At 48.8% G+C, this 13,772-nt stretch overlaps 1 pseudogene; it reads left to right on the plus strand.

Annotated features, from left to right (window-relative positions):
• The first annotated feature begins 6,564 nt into the window (after positions 1–6,564).
• The window catches only part of LOC138385927 (SUMO-conjugating enzyme UBC9-B pseudogene), a 190,242-nt pseudogene continuing 183,034 nt past the window's right edge, over positions 6,565–13,772 (plus strand).

Raw genomic sequence — 13,772 nt, forward strand, 5'->3', positions numbered from 1 at the left:
AATTCCTTGGAAAACCACCCACAGGACATGCGTGAACTTCAGGACCAATGGAAATGGAGTGATAGCCCAGATTGTCTTAGTCACTTCAAGTCTGTTTGGTTCTCACATTTGTCTAAACATCTGCACCCACAACTTACACATTTCTGCACAAATCAAAGAGTCATTCTGCATGAGTCATGTTTTTTATTTTATAGATTTTATGATGCTTTGACCCCAGGGCCTTGTGGACCCGGGGAAGGACTCCCCCATGCCCCACCGAGAGTTAGCTAATTCTTGCAGATAGCAAACAGCTTGCCCATGAGCATGCCTTTGCCATGCAGACTAACCAATCTAGAGCGCACACTCCCAGCCACCTCCTCTAACTGGCTTTTACACTTCCAGGAGGCAATATTCCTCCACCCTAATCACAGGACAACTAGAGACCATGGTACAGCCCAGAGCCTAGCAAAATAATTCCAACTATCTGCCCCTGTGCCTGCTAAGTTGCTTGCCCTGCCTCATCCATTGCTTCCCGTGGAACCATAGTCAAGGCTCTGCCCCGCCTTCCCCTCCTCTGGCCTCCTGACCGCCCTGGTGTTTCTCCGCGGGGCCCTTTGTGGCATGCACTGCCTCCCATATCCAGGGATCTGTGAGTGTAAAACACTTCTTCCTTCATGACAGTCATTTCTGTGTCTGTGCGTCTTATCACACGTGATTAAAACAAATCCCAGGTACATTTTAAAGGACATTCATTCATTTTGCATTTTTTTAAGCACCTACTATATTTCGTGCACTGTCTTAGATGTTGGGCATAGAGCAGTGCCCATGCACACAGGTCCTTGCACTCAAGGAGCCCACCATCTAGTGGAAAGAGATAGTAAACAAGCCAAGAAATAAATACTTCCAGATAAAGTGTTATGAGTGAAATAGACCAGGATGGGTTGTTTTGTTTGTTTGTTTGTTTGGGTTTTGGGGGTCATTTTTAAGGAACAGTGGTCAGGAAGTTCTCCCTAAGGAGGTGACACTTGAGCAAGGAATTGTTCCCTGTACACCAAGGGCACCCAGAGGTCTGTGCTGGGTGCTGGAGGCATCCAAAGTAACCAGAATGATGTATCTGCTGCTGGTGCTCAGCCAGAACAAACTCCGTCCCTTTCCCAACAAGCAGAGGAGGGCTCGAATCCAAGAGAAAATAATTTCCCGGCCTCAGCGAAGTCCACAGCCCGCTCCAATCATGTTGCTTTCCAAATGCTATAAAGCTGAGGCTCCCGAGCACCAGGATGCAGGGGATGGGCTGGCAATGCGCCAGACCCCTGGGGGCTGCAACCAGCCTGCTATGTGTTTACATACTGTTTGCAAATAAAGGTAAGTGGGCAGATCCCTGAGCCCTCTTTGCTGCCCTTCACCCCTTGGGACACTGCCTAGTTCAGCTCAGCAGTAACACAAATCTGACTCTGGGCCCTGCAGACCTGACCCCAGCCCTGGGCCTGCCCTGAGAGCCCGTCAGCCGGGCACATCCCAGGAGGGGCAGGCTGGCCGCCCCAAATCTGTGCTAACAGCACCCAGACATTCCCGCCACTTTTTTTTTAAATTAGATCCAACTTTCTTTGGCCAACACTGGAATCAAATAAAGGTCGAAAAATTTGTCGCAATCACCAACCTGTCAGTGGCACATCATGGGCACTTTAGACAGATGGTCCCTCGAAGCCCTGCAGGCAGGGAGGGGTGGCTGCTGACACATCCCCCTTCCTCAAAGCCTCCAGGCTGTGGGATTGGTATCCCCGCCCACCTTCCGCCCTGGGAACCTTCCACACACACTCTGAGCCCCGAGGTCAGCACCCCACATGCTTCCCTTCATCAAGGAAAAGCCAGCGACCCCAGATCCGAAAGTTCACTTCTATATCCATCACCGGAAACATTCAGGAAAGAGCAGATCCATTTCACTGGGGGCAGCTGGAGCTGGGTGGGGCAGGGCCCCGCTTGGCTAAAATGGGAGCTGCCCTTTCTGTTCTGCAGACTTCTGTCGCCTGACAGCGTTTGTGCCAGTGACAGGTCCTCCAGAGAGCATTTCCCGTGAAGGCCGGCGATGATCTGGCTCTGTGGCCACAGCCGGCCTGTTTGTCCCCCACTGTATATCTCCCTGGTGGATGTCTTTGGGCATTATTCAGACACAGTCCTTCTGCTTTGATAGTTGTCCTCCGGGAGCATTTTCATCTCTCAGTAATGCTCCAGAGATACAAAATTCAAAAGTGTCGCTCATACCTTCCATTAATTTAAACCAACAGACATCTCACCAAAAGCCCAGGACTGGCAGAGGCAGAGAGCTTCTGTGTGGCCAGATACAAGGCTGGTCACCTCTAAAATGCCATTGTCCTCTGCAAACTCCGCCTGGCACTTAATAGCCTGTGAAAAGGTCCATTCCCTTGTATGTAGGTCAAATCTCAAATTCTCAAGGCTCCCAGCTGGCTTAAAAATGTCAACAATCAATCTTTCTACTTATCACACATTTTATGTTTCCCCATTTGAACAGGAAATGTGCAGAGGCACGGCCCAGCCTCCTGTTTAATCCAAGAACCAGGCCTCCAGGGTTGTGTGTTGGTGATTTAGCAACCTGTATGCCTGGGCATCTCCTTGGGTCAATCAAAGCATTTGTGGAAAGGGCTTAAATCCTATAAAAGTAATTTATTTGCTTGTTCACCAAATTATAATATTCATTTGTTTGTGTAAACCCACCAGTCACCAGTCATTAATATGAACCACAAGAAACTGTTTCAAGTAGGATTTGGGCCCAAACCTAATTTCTAGTTTGAATCTGATATATTGTACATGGGAGGATTGCAGGAAACCATAAATAATTCTTAATTTCTACCTTGGGTCTATGTAAAGATTCGTTTGCTGTTTACAAAAACAAAAAACAAACAAACGAAGACAAAACCATCACTACCAGGAGGCTGGGAACTAAGTATCCAGGAAGGAAGAGCTGGGCCTTGGAACAGTGCTGTCCTTTTTGTATCTGTCACAAAATAAAAGGAGGTGCCCCTTTCTGTCTGCAGTTGTCATTTGGCAGATTTTTAAAAAACAATTTATTTGGGGGTTTAGTTACACATTTCAAATCCAGGTGTCCAGTGCACAGTCTGGCCCAGCACCTGGCAAGAAGTGAGCGGTCATTTCACCCCCAGGAAGGAGGGTAGGAACCGAGGGCTCATGGGGCCGATGCGACCATTGCTCATCCCATGCAGGGACACAGACAGCAGGAGAAGGGCCCGTGGTCAAGGGGAGCTCATATGAGCTCACTGCCAAGGTGTTCAGTGTTGTCACTGCCAGCTCCCTGGGAAACCTGCGTTCTCCCAGGTTGGAAGAGAAGACATCAATCTGCGTGAGCCGAAGTGCCAGGGACTCTGTGCCGCTGCCCCTGAGCCACACACAGAAAGAAGGGCAAGGATGGGGGGCTCCTGCTGCGGGTGCCCAGAGGGTTCACCTCCGGCCCTCTTGTCTGATACTACCAGCTGCCTGCGTGGCTTTGAAGGACACCAGGATTGCTCCGGTTTGCAAGTGTGGCTGGGGAAGGAAACTGGAAGTGTACATGGAAGACACAGAAACACATTGCAAGTGGCCAGAGGACCTTCCAGGCCTCATTTGAAGAGTGCCAAGGAGCCCGCTTGCCTAAAGCTTCCCTGTCAATGCCCATCAAAGTGCCTGAACTCTTACAACTTCTTAAATTTGCCTTAAAACAAAGGAAATTCATGTGGGAAGAGCTGTGACAGTGAAGCTTAGACATTCAGGGAAGCCTTCCTGGAAGAGGTAGCCTTTGGCCGACAAGCAAAGGCATTGCAAGCCAAATGGCAGCAAGTGCCAGGCGAGGCAGAGTGGGGCCTGGGAATGCTTGGGGCAATGGCAAGTCCACCCAGGGAAGAGGTAGGGGCTGGACCCCAGAGCCCCTGTGTGCCCATCTAAGGAGTGCAAGGTTTTTCTTGAAGCAAATCAAAAATAACTGAAAAACTTTGCACAAGACAGGCACAAAGTTAGACTTGCTCTTGAGGAAGATCACTGTGGCCACAGGCTGAGAAATGGGCTGGGGAGTGGGGAGAGTGGAGTCAGCAAACCAGTGAGGAGTCAAGGAGAACCTGATCTGGGTGATGCTTCTGGAAGCATCTGTGGAGCACAGGGAAGGGCTCACTTTGTTTTGTTTCCAATCCTTCTTGGACTGATTCTTTTATAAAATGAATTACCAGAAAAATTAAATTTAAAAAAACATAGGAAATGTCCCAATATTTTTCAAAAAAAAATTTTAATCAGGGTAAAATATATAACATAAAATTTACCATCTTAACCATTTTCAGTGTGTTATCAGTAGTAAGAACATTCACATTGTAACCAGTCTCCAGAACGCTGTCATTTGGCAAAACTGAAACTACCCATTAAACAACAACTCCTCCTTCCCCATCCCGGCAGCCCCTGGCAACTACCATTCTGCTTGAATTTGACAACTCTAGGTAACTCGTACAATTGGAATTATTAATATACAGTGCTTGTCCTTTTGTGTCTGGCTTGTTTCATTTGGCATAATGTCTTCAACATTCATTCATGTTATAGCATGTTTTGGAAATTCCTTCCTTTACAAGGCTGAATAGTATTCCACATTTTGTGTATCCATTCATCCATTAATGGGCACTTGGGCTGATTGTACCTCTTGGGTATCGTGGATAATGGTGCTATGAATTTAGGCATACAAATATTGCTTCAAGTCCCTGCTTCCCATTCCTTTGGATATATACCCAGTGGAACTGCTGCATTATGTGGTCGTTCTATTTGTAATTTCTTGAGGAACCACCAGACTGTTTTCCACAGTGGCTGCACCATTTTACATTCCTACCAACAGTGCACAAGTGTTCCAATTTCTCCACATCCTCACCGACATGAGGATTATTGTATGTTTTTTTGATAGTAGCCATCCTAATGGGTATGAAGTGAAGCCCCAGTTTTATTATTATGATGATGATTATTAGCTTTAACTGGTATAAAATTACATTGTCACATTGCGATAGCAGTTTCAAACGCTTACTCTCACCCTCTGCACTTATCTCACTGCAGACTAGTAAACAAACATTTCCGGAACTGGCACCAGTGTGTGGGCCAGCCCTTAGGTAGCATGCCTGGGCCACGTCCCTCCCTGCGGGTGAGGAGAAATGACAGTCAGACTTGGTGAGTGCTGAGCGCTCCCGCTGTGGCTCCTACGAGCATTAATAGCTTGATCAGCACAGGAAGCCTAGGAAGTAGATGTCGTCATGATTCCCAGCTATCAGGTGAGGAGACTGAGGCACAGAGAGGTCGGGGGCCTTGCCCCGGTCAGCAGGGAGGGAGGTGGCAGAGGCGGCTGTGAATCCTGGCTTCAGCCCATTTTTTTTAAATTGTTGCTTTGTTTTCCAGATTCATTAATTGGTTGGTCACGTTTGGGGAACGATGGAAGGCTCCCAGGTTCTGCCCTGAGTGATCGGACAGGCAGGGATGCCCCCTTCCCAAGCAGGAAATACAGTCGGGGGAGAGGTTTGGGAGGGAATGCGATTGGTCTGGTCTGGACGTGCTGAGGTTAAGGTTTGGGTGACGTCCAGGTGGGAGGAGGGCCAAGGGCAGCCGGACAACGTCTGAGCTCCTGAGCAAGTTCTGGGCCAGGAGAACAGCAGAAGGATGTTGGGATGAGGGTGAATCTTGAGTCTGGTGAGACTCCACAGAGAGACCAAGAACATTCCAGGAAGGAGTGGGGGGAGGTAGCAACCAGTGGAGATGGGGAGAGAGAGTATCTAAAAGGAAGGACCTACCACGGGCATCCGGGGCTGCACAGAGGCCCACACGGAATAATGCAGTGCCCACGGCTTTGGCCATGTGGTGGCCCTCGACAGCCTAATGAGAGCGGAGTGGACAGTGCCATGGAGGCCAGGCTGCCACGGGGGCCAGGGTGCCACGGGGGCAGGTGCGTGGCCGTGGGAAGAGGGAGGCAGAGAGCAGGAGTGCAGACCACTCCTTCCAGAAGCTCAGCTGTGGAGTGAGGAGACATGAGACGGCCCCTGAAGGGTGGCGTGAGAGTCTTGTGTGGGGGAGGATGCTGGGCCAAGGATGGCTTATTATTTAGTTTTGCTTTAAAAAAAATAAAATAAAATAAAAGCTGGGACAATCCTGAATTTGTTCATAGTGAGGTGGGGGTGGAGGTAGTGGAGCCACGAAAAAGGTGAGCAATTGCCGGGAACCTGTGGTGGCCGCTGGAAGGTAGCAAATTGGGTCCAAAATGATCGAGCCTGACTAAAAGGAGGAAAAAAGCCCCTTTCCCCTGAGGTGGGAGGAAGTTGGTTTAAGCTACAGGTTCGCCTGTGAAGCAAATGGCTACTGAGAGGGAGAGGGGTGAGTGGGGTGTGGCACTGAGGAGAGAGGCGGACTTTGGATATGCCACCAAGAAACAGCAGTGGGAGCTGCCTGAGGTGGGGCAGACGTCCAGAAGCAGAAGGAGCCCAGCCAGGCCCCAGTGGCCCCCCTGTGGGAGAGTCTCTGTCAGGGCTCAGCTGCCCAGGTGCAGAAGCAGAGACGGTGGGCGGCAAGATGGATCCAGACCTTCACACGGGGGCTCTGGCTGCAGTCAAGGGGGCAGATGGCTGTAAAGCGACCGCTGTCGCAGGCGGGAAAGAATGAAACGGACTGTGGTGGTTTTAAAATATGTCCACAAGTTCTCTGATCCTCCTCCCTTCAAATTCCCCTCACGCTGAGTGTGGGCTGACTTAGTGGCTGGCTTCTAAGGACTAGAATGTGGGAGCAGTAACTGTGCGACTTCCCACTGCAGGTCACAAAAGACTCTGTGGCTTCCTCCTCCTCCTTTTCTCCCTGGATCACTTGTTCTGGGGGACCCAGCAGCCACGTCATAAGGATGCTCAGGCAGCCCTGGGGAGAGCCCGTGGGGGAGGGACGGATTTTGCAGGACGGAGCCTCGTCAGAGCCAGCCTCCCCTTCTAGGCAAGTTGGAATCAGAAGCGGGCAGAGCTCATGGCCAAGCACTGGCCCCCGGAGAGCTCTGTGTGTTTACCCTGAAGTCCTACTATCTGCCTCTGTGTCGTTAACCTCACTAAGGTTCCCAAGTCTGGGTTTACCTGCTACATCAGTGCTTTTGAAAGGACAATGGTGGCCCTGGGTGGCCCCTCGCCCCACCTTCCCTCTCATGTACGTGCAAGGCCCACAGCCACACCTCCTGAGAAGTGACAGGAGGGACAGCGTCTGAAGGGAAGAGAACACTACACTATGACAAAGCCAGAAAGAGACACCTTCTGCAAAACATGCTAGAAGTCAAAAGGACACGCTTGTCTTGCCCTCGGACATCAGTTTTATCCCTCTGCTTTTGCAGTTGTTTAATGTTGAAACAAGTCAAGTCGAAGCTGTATAATAAATGAATTCCAGCTTGAGCTTTGGCAGGATTTGTTTTGCTTGAGGGAAGTTGTTTATGCTAACGGTCCCCCTCCCTTGCATAGCTGGATTTATATTATACAGAGTCTTGTCCATCATCTGGATGCTGCTGTAAACAAGATAATCTTTGTCTACCGGGAATGAGCCCGATGCCAATAACTTTAAATAAACACAAGCACCAGTTTTGTATTTACATTGTCTGAGGTAACCGCTGGCAAGAGTTTTTAATGGCGCCGTTGCCCCTCCCTGGCTAAGGTAGCGTCGGCTTTCGGACTGACCTTGTTTGTGGAAGACTCACTCGGGGAAAGGATTTCATATTTAGCAGATGAGTGCTACACCCAGGGATGCATTCTTTTGTGTGGTTCTGGTATTTTTTAATTCCATAGAGTTAACATGGCCTCTTTCTGTTCTGGATGGAGCAGGGCACAGGTCGGGGGATGGGGAAGAGTTTAGACATAAAGTGACATCATGGTCTCAAGCCTTGATGCCTTCACTGGCAAGACTCTAGGTGCAAGTGGGCTCCAAGGATTATATTATTAATAGGGCTATGACTCAGCTCTATGGAAGACATCGGTGCATTGAATTGCATTCCATGCGGAAAATAAATGGAATTTTGCAGAAGTCTGAGTGCCTGTTGCAACTCCAAACCAAGCAACCACAGAAACACACAACTCTTCAAGTAGTGATAAATGATCTCTGCAGAGGAGTGAAGAGAAAAGCCATTTCCCCCCAGTAATCTCCCCTGCAAAAGAAAGCAAGAACTATGCAGAGTGTGAGAGTCACACTCCCATCCCTGTTCAGGAACAGAAGGAAAATGTCTTTTGCAGTAGCAATTATTTGGTTAATATTGCAGCCTTCAAATGCAAGACATAAGAAATGAGCTTCTAAGAGCTAACCATACTGCTTATGGAATCTCATTCTGATGAGGGTGGTGTTGGGGGATTGGGAAAGAGAGTCTGAATATTCCATGAGGAGAAGCTTAGGAGCAAGGTCTTTGTGGTCCCTTGTTTGATACTCTTAGGGGTTTGAGAATTTCTCAAGTCTGATTTATAAATCCTCAAATTGAGATGAACAAAAAGTAGTTTTGTAATTAAAGAGCCAAAAAAACACTTCGTAAGTGTTTACTTAACGGTGTTTTGTTTACTTCCACACAAAAGAAGAAGCTACTAGACCAGCCATTGGACTTGGCGTAGTCCGTGGGCACTATATGCAGTGGGCAAAGGGTGGCTGTAGGCCCTGGGGCTTGGCTTTGCCTCTTTCTGTGTGAGTGACCTCAGACAAGTTATGTAGCCCATCTGTGACTCCATTTTCACTTCTGCGTGATAGGAGTAATAATAGCACTCAGCTCATGTGGCTGTTGAGAGGACTGAATCAACTTTAGCGTGGCACGTTGCAAGCCATTATTGTCTAGTACCATGTGGGCTCATAGCAGATGCTCAAAATAGAGAGACCCAATAGAATAGCTGTGTCAGCATGGGCTCAGTTGCACAGAACAGAATCCACTCCAGCTAACTTAATTATGCAAAATGACTTCTAGAATCAGTGGGAGGGCTGAAAAAATCAATTCTAGGTTGAGCTTTCAGGGATGATCCCCAAAGACACCAAAGGAGCAGCTGCCTCTTCTGTAATCAAGAAGCAGTCACTACTGCTGTAGGCTCCAGAAATGACATAGCCCAGCTAAACAGAGGCTCTTATGCCTTCTGGTGTCCACAAATTTGCCCAGAAGCTGCAGGCGCTGACCCCACCTCACTCCCATCTTCCCAGCTTGTCACAAAGGGACCTGAGTGGCTAACTCAAACTCACCTGCAAAAGCTCAGGTGCAAGAGAGTTTGGCAGAGTTGATGAGTGTCCCAGCCCCTGCATGTTGGGAGGTGGCCAGAAGGAAGGTGGGACAAGGGCTGAGCGCCAGCCACCATACTCCCACAGTGGTCCCGAAATGGACGCCTGAGGACAGGGAGAGGGAAACTAGCTTTATGTGTCCTCTTCTCCCCCTGCCCTCACTCTCCTTGGATTCCTTGAACATTTGTGGCCGTGAATGAATCCCAATGTGATTCTAAAAACTGTGTTCTAGGCTAGTGCTATAGAGACTACTAGAAGATTCCAGAAATTTTTAAAGAGAGGAAAAATGGAAAATATGAGCAGAGACAAAGTAGATATTGCTGGACACCTACAAATATTGGAGGGTAGATTTTCTTTCTTTTTTTTTAAGTGATTAAAAAAACCCTGGAAGCTCTTTTGTTGTTCAACTAAAGTCAGTTTAGTTTAGCAAACTAAAGTTTACTACATTTACCCCAGTTTGGAGAAATTTTTTAAAGTCTGAAGGCAGAAATTACAATGAGAAATCTGATCTGAAATTGCCCAGGGCAGTAGTCAGGCAGATTAACCAAGATAAAGATTGACAAAAGGGCCAGGGTCTCTTGGCTTAACCCTCTGCTGGGGACCCACTTATATACACAGTGGGGAAATGGCCAGGGGCGGTGAAGAGAAATCCCTGGGACTCCTTGGTTTGGGAACCCCAGACACGGGGGTGCCTAGATCTGTCGGGGAACCCCTGGTGAGGGTGACAGTTCGATGGAGAGAGCACAACAACGTACAGGTTGATAATGTCAGGGCTCAGAAAACAATATCCCCAAATGAAGGCCTCAGGAGCACCCTCAGAAGCAAAAGTTCTTCTCTGACCTTCTCCCCTGACACTAGCCATAGCAACTAGAATTCCTCTGCCCCATGGCCGGTCAGGGAAACCAGAACCCCCTTTTCCCAGAGCCAATCATAAAGCCTAAAAATATTCTGTGTAAAAACTGGCCATAAAAATTTATCTGACCTACCTTGTTTGATTGTGGGTCATGAGACTCCCATTCCAGCGAGGGTCCTGCCCCACCCCCAGATGGAAGGATGCTGCTCAGAGAGGCCAAGAAGAGTCTAGACAGACAGGCCTTGCTGGGTTTCCCCACTCAGTCAAGCAGCATTAGATCAGACCCCTTTTGTTCCATCATATTTCTACATGGCTGTCCGGCTGCCCGTACTTTGTTGAACCTAAGCATAAAAATGGACAATTTCCCCTGTATCTTTGGGTCTTCATTCTGAAGGCTCCTGTGTATACACATTAAATAAATTTGTATGCCTTTTCTCCTATTAATCTACATTTTTTAAACAGTCTCACTGTGTTGCCCTGGGTAGAGTGCAGTGGCATCATCATGTCATCATAGCTCACTGCAACCTCAAACTCTTCAGCCCAAATGATCCTCTTGTCTCAGCCTCCCAAGTAGCTGGGACTACAGGTGCACGCCAGCACACCTGGCTAATTTTTCTGTTTTTAGTAGAGACACGGTCTTGCTCTTGCTCAGGCTGGTCTCGAATTCCTGAGTTCAAGCAATCCTCTCACCTTGGCCTCCCAGAGTGCTAGGATTACAGGTATGGGCCACTGGGCCCGGCCTTAATCTACATGTTGTGAATAATTTTTCAGCAAACCTTCTGGGGACCACAGGGAACCTCGGCCCCTACAATAGGATTATGACAGTGGGGATGTCTAAACAGTCTTTATGTAAAGATGCCTGTCTCTTTTACCCATGTTTTGTGGGAATGGACACTGTGTCTGCCTAGGGGACATTCCCCTTACCTACTACTGTAAAACCAAAACCTGCTGATGAAGTCCTAACGGAGGCTACAGTTAGAAAAGTAAAGGTTGAGGGAATTAAGATAAATGTTTGTTGGAGACTTGGCACGTTTGAACATGCTTTATGTGACGCGGCTGTGTCTCCTTTGCTGGACCGCATTACTGCGATGGGCATGATGTTTAACTGGGGGATGTTCCCCCTACCTAGTACTGTAAACATGTAAATCTACCCGTTTAGCAATATTCATTGGACATGCTAAATGGGAACCAGTAGGATTCTGAGCCCACAGCGTAGAGCAGAAGGGAAAGTGCTGGCAGGACACTCTCCATGTGACAGCCCTCTGTGGAGCGTTTACTGGGGCTTATAGCAGAAGCCTGGGAGCACCTCCCAGAAATCACGACTGGGACTTTGGACTACAGAATTTCCACTTGAGGGGCATTCACTACCTTGCTATCACACCTTCATTGAAGCCACCCCTGTGACTGAAGGACATAAAATGGTCTTGAAACCTGAGATACGCACAGTGTCTTGAGTGATGCTAGAGAAAGGCTCTAATGGGGATATCAGTGCCCAGAAGAGCTCAGTAATAAACTGGAAATGGTTCATACTGGACCATGCTGCCCAGGGGTGCAAGGAGGAGATACTCACAAGTGGGAGGTCCCCTTTCCCCTGGACTGACTCTGGAGCTGTGCGAGGAGGTGTTGGACTCTTTCCACACTTGGACAGCGCCCTATAAACAGCTCTCAACTGACCAACAAAGAGCTGCTTGGTGTGTGGATGGCAGCTCCAAGGTGTGTGCACAACATCCTGTCTGGAAGGATGCCACTCTTATGAAGAAGGTAAAAACAAATTACTTGGTGAACTGAATTGCCGGCTATTTTCCTAGCAGCGATGGCAAAGTTAAACAGTGGTAGAAGCCCCTGTGTTTGGGTTTTACTGATTCGTGGCAGTGGCCAACAGCCTGGCCGCATGGTCAGGCAGAAGGGCCATGGAGACCTGGCCTGTTAAAGGGATGCCCATATGGGGCACAGCCGTCTGGAAACTTGAAGGGTGCTTTAAAGTAGGACATGTCAATGCCCATCGGAAAATCTCCCCTCCAGGTTTGGAAGGCACCTAGAATCGACAGATATCCCTGTATGCTCCCTTGAGGTGGCCACCTGGGTCGGTGAGATGAGTGGCCGTGGGGCAGGGACCGCAGCAGTGCAGAGATAGGCTGAATCTGGACATGTTCCTCTTGCAGCCGCTTAGGCACAAAATGCCAGCAAGAGAGGCAGAGACTGCCAATGGCTATGGGGCAGGCTCCCCAGTGGGAAGGCCGTGACCATGGCTGGCAAGTGAGACTGATGTGGGAGCCCTGGGGGGCCACAAAGGGGTCTTGACAGAAACAGATGCCAACTCTGGACTGGGCTCTGCTTACCCAGTGGAAGATGCAAATGCTCAGAATGCTACAGGAGCACCAGGACAGGAGATGGTGCATGGATTTGGACAGCCAACCATTGTTGCTTCAGACCAAGGAGCACAGCTATAATGTCCAACAGTGGGCAGGGATGTCCTCCCCAGAGTCACAGTCTGACAGAGAAGCAGAGCAGGCAATTAAAGCATCGGTTAATGAAACGGGGGGATGAAGGCATGAGGGCTGGCTGGCACGGCTTTGCGAGTGTGTGCTCACACTCACCATGAGAGGGACTAAGTGTCCCCACGAGACACTCCTCTGTAGTTCTGCTGGCTCTGGGGAAGAGGGCTGGGGAGGACTTGGTGTGGCTGTGCAATTCTTGCCATGGGAGGAGTACACTCGTGTAACAACTATAATTTTTTTTCCGCATCACCGCAACTTCTTTTCTCCCACCTGATGCAGTGCTCATGGACTAGGGCAGCAATACCAGTGCTGGAAGCTGGGATGATTTCTAAGCAAGAAACTGTAACTACATTTTTAAAATTTAGGTCAGAGTTCCTAAGGGCCTGATAGGGAGTGGGTTGTGCTTTTATCTCATCTGGCAAAATCGTCTGTATTGCCGATGGTAAGAATAGCCCACAGTTCTGTAGTGCTCATGTGACATCTTCTATCTGGATGCCGGAGGACTGAGGGGGTACCAGCATTGCTGCTTGCAATCTAGACCAGCACGATGGCTGATCCTAACATCTGTTACAAAGGCGAAAAAGGTTGGCTATTAATGGAGAGAAGGAGGAATAGTAGCTGAGGGTAAAGGAATAAATAAATGGGTTATGAATTCAGGGAAATCCACTATTACATTAATATCTCAAGAAAGGCTCAGAGCGAGAGATGACGTTGTCTCTTAGCTCGCTTATACCAGATGCCTGAAAGGGTGAAGCTGTGTGTTTGCTGAGACCACTCCTGCTCTTGGTAACTGGCAAGGTGGAATCTGCCAACCTGAGCGGCCTCACCCTGTGAGACATTCATGCAAATATGATGGACTGGACTGAGTAGTAATGACTGAATGGGATTCCAGTCATGTGGCAGTGTCTTGTGAGTTGCATGTCCTTTTGGTGTAAGGAATTTGTGTTCAAAGACTGGGGATGGACTGTGATACTGGGAAATACATATTTGGTCTCAGACCCTGTCCCTGGCATACAACAGCTAAAATCCTTGGACTCTCCAAAGTGATGTCTTTTTGTATGCTAATGAGTTGACTGAGGACTGAGCCCCTGGGCAGCTTCAGGATAGGGCTGGTCACCTGAAAGACCAAGGCAGGATAGAGGGTTAGGACTTTTAACCCCACTCCC

This window comes from Eulemur rufifrons, chromosome 7, assembly GCF_041146395.1.
Source record: "Eulemur rufifrons isolate Redbay chromosome 7, OSU_ERuf_1, whole genome shotgun sequence".
Classification (NCBI taxonomy): domain Eukaryota; kingdom Metazoa; phylum Chordata; class Mammalia; order Primates; family Lemuridae; genus Eulemur; species Eulemur rufifrons.